At 42.0% G+C, this 9,984-nt stretch overlaps 1 long non-coding RNA gene across 2 annotated transcripts; it reads left to right on the top strand.

The window, feature by feature from the left end:
* Positions 1–337: 337 nt before the first annotated feature.
* On the top strand, positions 338–9,575 carry LOC142082483 (uncharacterized). Of its 2 annotated transcripts, XR_012673711.1 has the most exons (4): positions 338–486; positions 587–699; positions 7,553–7,626; positions 9,399–9,575. It is a non-coding gene; the product is annotated as an uncharacterized LOC142082483 (long non-coding RNA). The 2 variants fall into 2 exon arrangements; XR_012673710.1 differs by having other exon boundaries at positions 338–699.
* The last annotated feature ends 409 nt before the right edge of the window (positions 9,576–9,984 follow it).

Here is a 9,984-nt window from a genome sequence, read left to right as displayed (position 1 = left end):
GAGGAAAGAGGTTTAAGCAAGCATTTACCTGTCTCCTACTGTCTTCAACAGTGACTTACATAAAGTCTGGGGGACTGGACTTTATGATTTGGGATTGACCTGGAGACTTCTGAATCTTTCCCACTTTTGTCATTCTGAGCAAATTTTGTTCCAGTTTTAGTATATATACACTTACATATCTGTTTCCTCTAGTAAATGGTATTGCTCGTATTTACCAGCTCTAAAGCTGGTTCTACAGACTTCTAAATTTTTTCCTTTTTGTCCTTCTGAGCAAATTTCATTCTAATTTTGGTGTATGTATTTGTGTAGTAGAGGGTATCTCTTCGTATTTACCGAAGTCAGTTCAGCTGCAGAAGCTCCTGAATCTAATTCAGCTCGTTCTGTGGAAGTAAAGGAGCCAGCTACCAACCCAACCAGTCCTCATAGAGCTCTAGGATAACCGTTAACCAGAGTGGTTTCCAAGCGTGCTCACTGCCAGCCATGCATGTAAGTAACAAGGTACAGAAGCTTGTGGGAATGTGCCGGTGGTATCTCATGGACTTCACTGCCACCAGTGGAATCCATCTGTACCTTTCATTTCACATAGGCACTGCAGCAGGAGCAAAAAAAGAAAAAAGAAAAAAATCAGCTTCTGAGTGAAGAACTGTGGCTGCGGTTTTACTTACAGAACAGAACAAAACAAAGGCGTCAGTGCTTATGGTGAGTAAGTGAGGCTGCTAGTCTGTGCTTCAAAGGATGGTATTTAGTCCTCTTCTCCCTTCATGGGAAAAAAACTCGGCAATCACATTTTTGATCCATAGTGATCGAGTAGATCAGTTTTCTTACTTGAAAACTTGGTTCTTTCTTCTTAAACAAAAATCTAGTCACTGGATCTCTCTAGTTCAGACTGTACAGTTCTTCCTAGAGCTAGACCCCAGCAAAGTGTTTTTAAGTAGTAGGTTTGCTGAAGGAAACAAATTTTCCAGGGAGACCAGATCTACTTGATGTGACATGAAATTTGGTGAAGGTTTATTACACACACACCCAAATCAAAGAAAGGGAGAAGAGGAAAGATTGAAAAAAATTATTTAATTTTGTGGGCATTTTTTTCTTTTGCAGTCAAAAATAGAGAGCAGAGGTTTTACTACTTTAAAGGCAAACATTTCCTTCTTTGTTTTTTTTTTCCCCCCCTTAGTCAAGCCACCCCCCTTAGCTTTTATTTCAAGTAGATTCAACTGAAATTTTTTCTGCCTGTGATTGTTTTTTGTTTGGTTGTTGAACCAGATAATCCAATGTTTGCACAGCTCTCCCTGGAGCTGCACAAAGAGGTAATGCTGTCGTTATGACAAGTAGACCTCAGGAGATAACGTGGAAGCACGGGGTCTCCTAGCAGAAGCTCCCTGGCCTTTAAATGTTCACTCTCAGATCTTCAGGATTTCCCTGCAGATCTCTGGACTGTGTTATATTAGAGGGGGGTGAAGTGTTGAGGGGTCTATGCTTTCCCGAAGGATGGCAGAGGAAAAATGGTATTCAGCAACAGGGCATGGAGTTCCTGGGCTGTTCATGAGTATTTTTCTCCTAGGGAAAGATAAGGCTTCTAGTGCTAAATGGTAGGATTTACTTCTATGTATATTTGAAATTTATTTTCTTTTTAGTTTGTGGTTTTTCTACTGTTCTGAAAACATGGTGACATATATACCTCTTTCTTGCTATTGGTTCTTGCTTAGGTCAATGTACCTTGTTCTGTTTGTACAAAAATATTTGTTCCTAATTAAACTCACCTTCTTCTGTTTGCACCAAAACATCTTGGGCTCATGAAAACTGCCTGACCCGTGAAGCTGTCTGCTTGGACAGACGGCTTTTGCAGATCACTCAGTTTGCATGTGGAAATTCAAAGTTTTTTCTGTCTGGCTTAGATGGTTAGTAGTATAAATTTTCTAAGAAAATGCCCACTGTTACAAGCAGCTGTAGGTTTTGTGCTTGTGAAACCTGTTTGCACAAATATTATAAGCCACCAAAGTCTCCACCCAAATCTGCCACAGTTGCTCAGATCTTCCAACAATTACAACCTAATTAGACCCTGCATTCAAAGTTGCCTCCAGCATTTGAAACAAAAGTAATTTAGCGGTAATAAAAGTGGTAGATTGACAGCTCTGGAGGCTGAACTCGGCTTATCCGCAAAACATACCCAGGTTGGGAAAGAGCTACAAGAATCGACGCAATGACTGACTTGAAGGGCTTGACCCCTTGCCTTGAAATGACAGCCTCCAAGGGATGAACATATGGGTAATTTTCTACAGGTCCCTCTACTGCCACTGCCAAGAGTGCTGCTAATTACTGACAATAATTAGTATATTGTCTGTGGCATGAATACTTTTCCGCTAGGAAAAACACCTGATTCATTGTATGATAACAATCAAATGCCCATCATGTAGTGGTGGTGTTTATGAAGTTAAGAATTATTCTGAATTTGAACCGCAGCCTGTGAGGTGAAAGGCTTTATCCTATTACCAGTCCCCTGAATCATTCAGTCTACAGTGTGTGAGGCACAGGGCTGCGATTACCAATTCATTTCATAAAGGCCAACCATTTAAAATTCTCTCAAACTAGCAGCTGCTCGAGGAATGAAAAAGCACCTGGGTCTGGACAAATATCGTCTTCTTCTTCTGGGTTAATTTAAAAAGAAAACCAACAATTCTTTCCCCTGACAAATGAGGCTTTCAATCAGCGTTGAGCTATCGCTGCAGAAGGATAACCCGTCTTTGCTTACTTGACATATGGGATTCTTCCAGTTCCAGAGGTGGAAGTCATGGTTAGACTGAAGAGCACTTGAAAAAATAAGCTGCTTCACGTTACCAGTCAGTAAGAGAAATCATTTGGATTTGAGGCGGAGAAAAGAATAGGCAATCCACCCGCTTCAGTTTCTTGTGGTGTTGCTGGATTCTTTTATTGCTGTTGCTTATAACCACAGGCAGAGACAAGAAATACTTTTCCTTCTTTCCTCTCTCTCTTCTATTTCGCTCTCTCCTCTTTCCTATATCCATTGGTTTCTGTGCTCTAAAATACTGAATTATAACATCGGAAGGACCACCAGTGACTTCTGAAATCTGACAGGTCTTAGCTTTCCTCCAGATGCTGAGTTAACATACGCCTTACTGCGGCAGGCAAACTTTAATTCAGTTGGCAGTAGGATTACAGCAGGTATATTTACCCTCAAGAACACTCATTTTCCATATCTAATTATCTCCTCATCTGCTGAGTCAGGAGGAAAATCAAAATTATCCTCTGTTTTAGATTATGTTTTCCTAGGACTGGGATGAGAATTCTGGGTGACATTCTCAAAAGCATCCAATTTATATAGGATCAAAAGACTGTGGTTTTCAGGGGATCATCTGCTCCTCAGATGTATTAGGGACATTAGAAAACAGTACCTTTGGTTTCTAATGTTGGAGATAGAGGCATAGAAGATTGCTGCCTTTATTGCCATCAGTATAGGATAAGATCATAATTTATGTTTTCAGATGAGGCTTCGAAAATGACCATCTTGTATGTTCTAACTGGAAACCAAGTTGCCCATGGGGCGTGTTTCAAAAGAGTATGAGTTTGCACTACTAATTCCACTGTATTTTTTTTCTTTGTCCCTCTGCAATATATTTTTCTGGCAGCCACAATGCACTCCAGAGGAGAAAGAAGAAGGTTGGGGGTTCTGTGTATGTGTGTGAAAAAGGCTTTTGATTTATGCTGGGGGCAGCTGGGGTTTTTTTTCTTCTTTTCTGCAACATTCCTGTGTGATCTGCAAATTACTATTCCCTATTTGAAAATTGGGTATAAGCAAGATGCTTTTCTGACTCTTTCATCAGTCTATTCCACTTAGCCTGCAAGCAGATTCAGACAGAGGCTGTCTTTCATTCCAGAAGTATGTATGCCTCCAATATCCGTGCCTTAATGATCTATCCCACTCACTAGCCAAGGCTGATGTGGAACAGTTGTACCTAGAGACGCGCACTGCAGGTCCTTTTCTCATCTAGTTCTGTACCCTCATCCCTATTTGAGAAAAGCAGAATTTCCTCGATATAACCATGTCTGTGAAAAACCACGACAGCCAGCAACCTGTCTCCTCATCTCTGACTGTGTGTAGCTATATCAGCAAATTGGCCCAGCATCTAACCCAGCACCTCCTGAATCTCACCAAAATAAAAACACTAAGATAACAATACAGATGGAGTAAGATATGTAAGATAACGATACGAATAGCAGCATTTAAATTAGTATATGGTTTGTAGAGTAGTTTGGGATCCTTTGGGTTGATAAATGCTGTATAAGTTTAAAGCACTATTTTGTCTCATGCTCACATAAACTTACATTCCTTGGCTTTGCATTTTGCTGTGTGGATTAAGTTACAGCAGATCTGTCTGGAACACCCATTGAGGCTAAACAGTAGTGCGTCTTCCGCTTCGTTGTTTAATATCAGATGCTTTATTATGGGAATTCAAATAAAACTTGACCTAAACAAGACAGGCCTTCCTGCTATTTTTTAGAATGTTACGCCATATCCCATGTCTGTGTTTCACAGGCTGGGGTGTAATTAATGATGTGTGTCCTCCCTTCCTTTGTTAATTGATGCACAAGCTTTTGGGAGGTATGTATCATTATCTAATGTAATCATGCAGAAATGTGAAAAGTGGAAAAGGGAAGAAAAGAAAAAAAATCCGCATGCCTTGATGTCTTATCACAGTTGAAGTGGGAGGGTGGGAGGGGAGGGGCGGGTTGCTCTAGCAAGTTCAGAACTGGACTGCCTCACAGTATTGCCAGGATCCATGAGCTTTGAACAGTCTCTGGCTCCAAATGCCTCCATGATCCTGTTTAGAGAAGTGGTTTTAAATGTGTTTGTTCCTTCTGTTGCCCCTTGCCCTGGCACCTGGCAAGAGGGCAGAGGAGTTTCTCCCTCCATTTTCTGCTCAGTGATCTCCATCTCGCCATCATTCGCTTTCAGGTTGGAGGCAGGTGTGTGGGAGACTGTAGGTTTCTTTAATCCCTATTAAGAACAGCAGATCACAGTGGACCCTCTGGCCTTGTTCCCTATGACTATGAAACTAGCTTTAGCAGCACAGGGATTTAATCTTTCTAGTGGAAATGTAGTGCCGGTCAAAGGTCTGTGCTGCATCTTTTAGGACAGTTTCTTAGCTGTGTGAAGTTAATCGTGAGGCAGTGTCCATTCCAAGTCGCAGATTTTGGCAGAAGGCTTGTGCTACAGACTTGCCTTTCTGCAGCTCTGCTCTCTTCCCTGGGAGAGATCCCAAAGAAGAAAGCCACAAACTCTGCCAGAGGCGCAGAGCGGACCTCTGGCTCCTCATGCAGGCTCCTCTTCCCGCCTGCCTCCTCTTCCCACCACCTATCTGGTGACCAGAGGGAGAGAACAAGCAGCTCTGGGATGCGCTATGAGCTGTGTGGGGATGATAAGCAGCTCTGTGTCTCTCTGTTATTTTTAAAACCTACCCGGTGCAGTCTGTCAGCTGCTTCAGGTCCTCTCTGAGAGCATAGATGGGGACGAGCCAAGGTGTCTGTGCTACATAGTGCTCTGGCTCTACCCCTGCCAGTGCATGCAGCAGATCAGAAGGGCTGATAGGGAGCAGCCAGTCGCTCCTTTGGCTGTGGCTCCCCAGTTTTGTTCCTCCATCTTCGGTTAATTTAGATCATACCTAAAGTGCGTCCACAACTACATTTAAGCAAAAGCGGTTACCATAGTAACACTGGAGACTTTCTAAATGCAGTCTATGATGTAAACAACTAAAATGACTGTCACCCCAAATAGTTGTTTATTTCTTCTGTGTAGTTTATTGAGTATTTAAATCTGTTGTAGCACACACAGATTTACCACTTCTAAGTGTAACTTGGAAGAGTAACACGTTTTTTCTTATTGCTTCCATTTCAGCAGATCTGTTTCCATGTCAACAGCTCACATTGATAAAGAATTGACATTCTGACTGCATTTGGCAGTGTAGGGTACAAGGTGACAATTAAAATAAATCAATGTTTCTAATGATGCTGATGTTAAAACCATGCGAAAATACTGGGATTCCTATGCACAGTAGCCAGACATTGCTTCTTGAATCTGCAGAGAGTGAGGCAGGAATTCTCATGGGAACAGACTTTCTTTGCAAGGTTTTCAAGCCTTCCTGCTTACAAATGCAGAAGGACTGGGAAAGCAGACTCCCTCTCTCTCTCTCTCTCTCTCTCAGAAAAACGCACCTAGCACTGTGTGTGTGTGTGCGCACATGTGTGTTTGCTGTGGCTCGTCCACTTCTAATCTAGGTGAGGTCTAGAAATGTATAAAGCATGCAATAAAAATAGAACACAATTCTTGGACTAAAATCTGTTTTGAGTCAAGTTTCTGGTGAAAATTATGGAGCAGGAGGGCTTAATTAACCCCCCTTCCTTCCACTCCTAATTTCCTTGTAGTGAATATATGTGTTGAAATTACTGAGGGACAAGAAACATGGAGGCCCAGAAGGGCATTTTTAAAGCTTGCAAGCCTGTTCAACAAAGACCCGCACTTCAAATTGTGTATTTGGGGGATGAAAGCGGACTGCTTTTCTCTGTGTGAGCAGCATGTAGATACACAGGTGCCACAGTTGAGGTGTCATCGATGTGTTTGTTTTCCCTTAGTGCCCAGAGGGGCTAAGATCAGTGCCCCCCTGTATTAAGCACCCTGTTTACACGGGGTAGGAGAGACAGGCGTAATCCACAAGAATTCCCGAACCAGGCAGACAGCAAACAGGGAAAGGAGAAAAAATGTTACGCCCATTTTATAGGGACAGAGAGTTTAAAAGAAGTTTTTCAAAGCTGCAGGTAGGAGTGGCAGCTTCCAGGTGATGCAAGCTCCCTACCTGCGGTTTGGATGCTAGAAAATCCCTTATCTGGTGTTTGCTTGGGGTCATACTCAGCGCTCCTGAATTGAAATGTGCTTCCCTTCAAAGTTTGGGAATACATTTCCATGGAGGCATTTAGCCATCTGAAGGCACTCTGTCTTGTTTGAAGTAGGTTTGAATCTATAATTTCTGTTGCGTTTGGGGACCATACATACCTCCTAATGTTAGGCATCCAAATGACATGCCTAGGGATCTTAGTTGCTGTGGGTTCTTTTGGTAGCCAGTGCAAAGAAGTAGTTGTGTTCAAGCAGCAGTTCATGTCATCTTCAGCAGGTGTCTAGCACTGCCTAGTACTGCTTTGTGAATGTGTAAATTCACTTGCTATGTCTTTCATATCATGGGATCATATAATTTTTGTGGTTTTGACAGGTCTACAAACTTACTTTGCCTAGTGAGGCTTCTATTTTTAAATGAAATTCTTAGACATTGTTTTAAGGAAAAGACTATAAAAGCAGAAACACTGGTAAAGTAATGCAATTCCTGATACCACTGAGATGTACACAAGTGTGTTGAGTTTTTGCTTTCATACATATACACAAAAGCGAACTCCAAACCCCAAAACCAGTCATTTGTGTAATGGAGAATGGAGATGAATATAGTAAATCCCCCACACGTACTAATGATAATGATAATTTTATTTCCAGATTGCATTCTTTGGAGGATCTCTGAGCGCTTCAGAAGGACTAATGAATTACGCCTCACAGCAGCCCATAAGGTGGTAAGTATTATTACTGTATTTTGTAAATGTGAAAGAATTGTGGGATATTGATAAACAGAGAAATTGCCAAATCAGTCAAGTCTGTGGCAAATAACTTTTCCCTGTAGAAAAATGCCCCTGTTTCTGATACAAGACAGGTACAATGTTTATATGTTTCAGCAAACAAGCCATTGCTGAATGACTTTAATTTGATTGCACAGGAGTGAGACACTTTTAGGACGTATCCTGTGAATGTCACTGAGGTGCTGTAACATAAAAAATAGATTGCAACCGAGAGGGGATGTGTAATCTCTGTTTGGTGGTCTTGAACATTGGCTGTAGCAGTACAGTACAGTACAGCAGCTGGTTAGATGGGTCTGCACAATAACGAGGGCTAAGAAGATCTAGCACTCTCTGTTGAACTGCTGTTGGCCTTCCTTATCATATTACCTCATCTCCTAGCTGCAGGGATTGGCAATCTTTCCAGGAGGTATGCACAATGTTGTTTTCCTCCGCCTTGAATTAGAGGTATGAAAGTAGCAGGGGCTGTGAGTGCTGCTTCTCAGAGGTTTGGCTGAGTGAGGGGTCCTGCGAGGGGGTAACCCCCAGCACCTGTGGGATTTGGCTTTGGAGGGCAGAGGGTCAGGCAGGCAGGCATCCCTCCCAGTGCCACAGCTTCCAGTAACTGGCTCTGCCTGAGCTCTGGTGTCTCCCGTCGGAAGTCCTTTACCACAGGCTTGTGGCTGTCAGCTCTCAAGCAAGTTTCAGTACCTATAGCCATCGTTCCATGGAGACGTGACTAGCCATATGGTAGTGCTGCTTCTACCCCCATTTTATTAGCTAAATTTAATTAACAGGCAATTATAATAACCAGACAGACAAATACAATAACCTACTGTCATGCTTCATTGTAAATAATGGCTGTAGTAGCCACACCAGTATTATTTGACTTAATATGAATGTGTTTGACATATGCCATTGAGAATGAGATGAGCATGATGCCTAAGACAAACTGTATGTTAACATGTGGTCCGTGTTGTTCAAAAGCTCTGGAAACCCAGCCATAATCAATAACAGTAAAGTTTTGAAGAATGAAAGGATGGTCACAACCATTTATATACAAGTTAATGCAAACCAGAAGAAATGCATAACCAAACGCAGACAGGAGTTGAAGAAAAGCTGTAACTTAGTCCCAGAAATTCTGTACTAAAGGCCTAGACTTTAACAGGCGTAAACAAGATGCATTCCTAAGACACAGTTGAGAAATCTCTGTGCGAAACAGAAGGAATATGTAAGTGAAAGATGTCAAATGGTGTTTGGCTGTAATTGGATATAGCATGAATGCCATGAAAATGTTAACCTAATTCTGTCCCAAATCTGAAACCAAACTTTGCTCTTGCCACCTAAGATTTCTTCTAAGCTTTGCTCAGGTGCAGTTGTGGAACCACTAATTGAAAGAAAACTATAATTCTAATAGTTGAACATGGCCTTTTGTCACCAGTTTTGTCCAACACTAGAAAGTGGAGGAGGAAAGAAATCAGTTACTTTACAGCCCTTCATGTAAAGAAAAAATATGGGGTGGGAAAGAATAAAAAATGTAGTTTTTCTAATAAATCAGATATATTAAGCTGTAGGGTTCTGCCTTTCTGAAGTAAAAGGAAGCAAGAGATTGTCAGTGGCAAAAGTACTACCTTGTGGGATTTTAGTAGAATTGTAAAACCCATTCCCCTGCCTTTGGGATGATGTAGTGAAAATGCAAGGTGTTACTCACAGTTCTGCTTGGTTTCATTCAGTGTCTGAGTTGCCTTTTGTCATCAGTGGGGTGCAGTTCCTATGGAGTGAAACAACGCATACAGCATGGACTAAGGTGCCTCAAAACAGCTGTGTCCTGCCTTAGGCAGTACCTCAATGGTTAATAGGACTAATGAATGTACACACTAACAACAGTGAACGCGGCCAGTTTAAGGATCAAGACCAAAGGTTGTTTTTCAGGTAAGAGAAAGGAGAGAGTGAAAATATACAGGCGTGCAGGAATACAGTGTTGTGAGCGGATTTAGGACCTTGGCACAGAGAGAGGATTCTTCTCCCTCTGCTGTTACTTTGCAACAAAGGTTTGCAAACATAACCTTACTAAAATACTGCTTCAAACTTCCTTAAACTGCAAAGAGGCTCTGTTCTGCTGGTGAGGGTTTGGCAGAGCAGAAGGAAAGAGTAGTAGCTAGGGCTTACTAAAATCTAGTGGGGCTTTCTGCTGGGGCACACATTATTGAGCAGTCACTTTGCTACCTTTTGAAAGGATAGGCATGGCCCTCCTAGTCTGTCCGTGCTGGTGATAACAGGTGTGCAGGCACAGAAACCTGGTACCAGAGAGGATGCTGC

This window comes from Calonectris borealis, chromosome 4 (assembly GCF_964195595.1).
Source record: "Calonectris borealis chromosome 4, bCalBor7.hap1.2, whole genome shotgun sequence".
In the NCBI taxonomy this organism is placed as follows: domain Eukaryota; kingdom Metazoa; phylum Chordata; class Aves; order Procellariiformes; family Procellariidae; genus Calonectris; species Calonectris borealis.
This window is presented reverse-complemented; position numbering and strand designations above follow the sequence as displayed.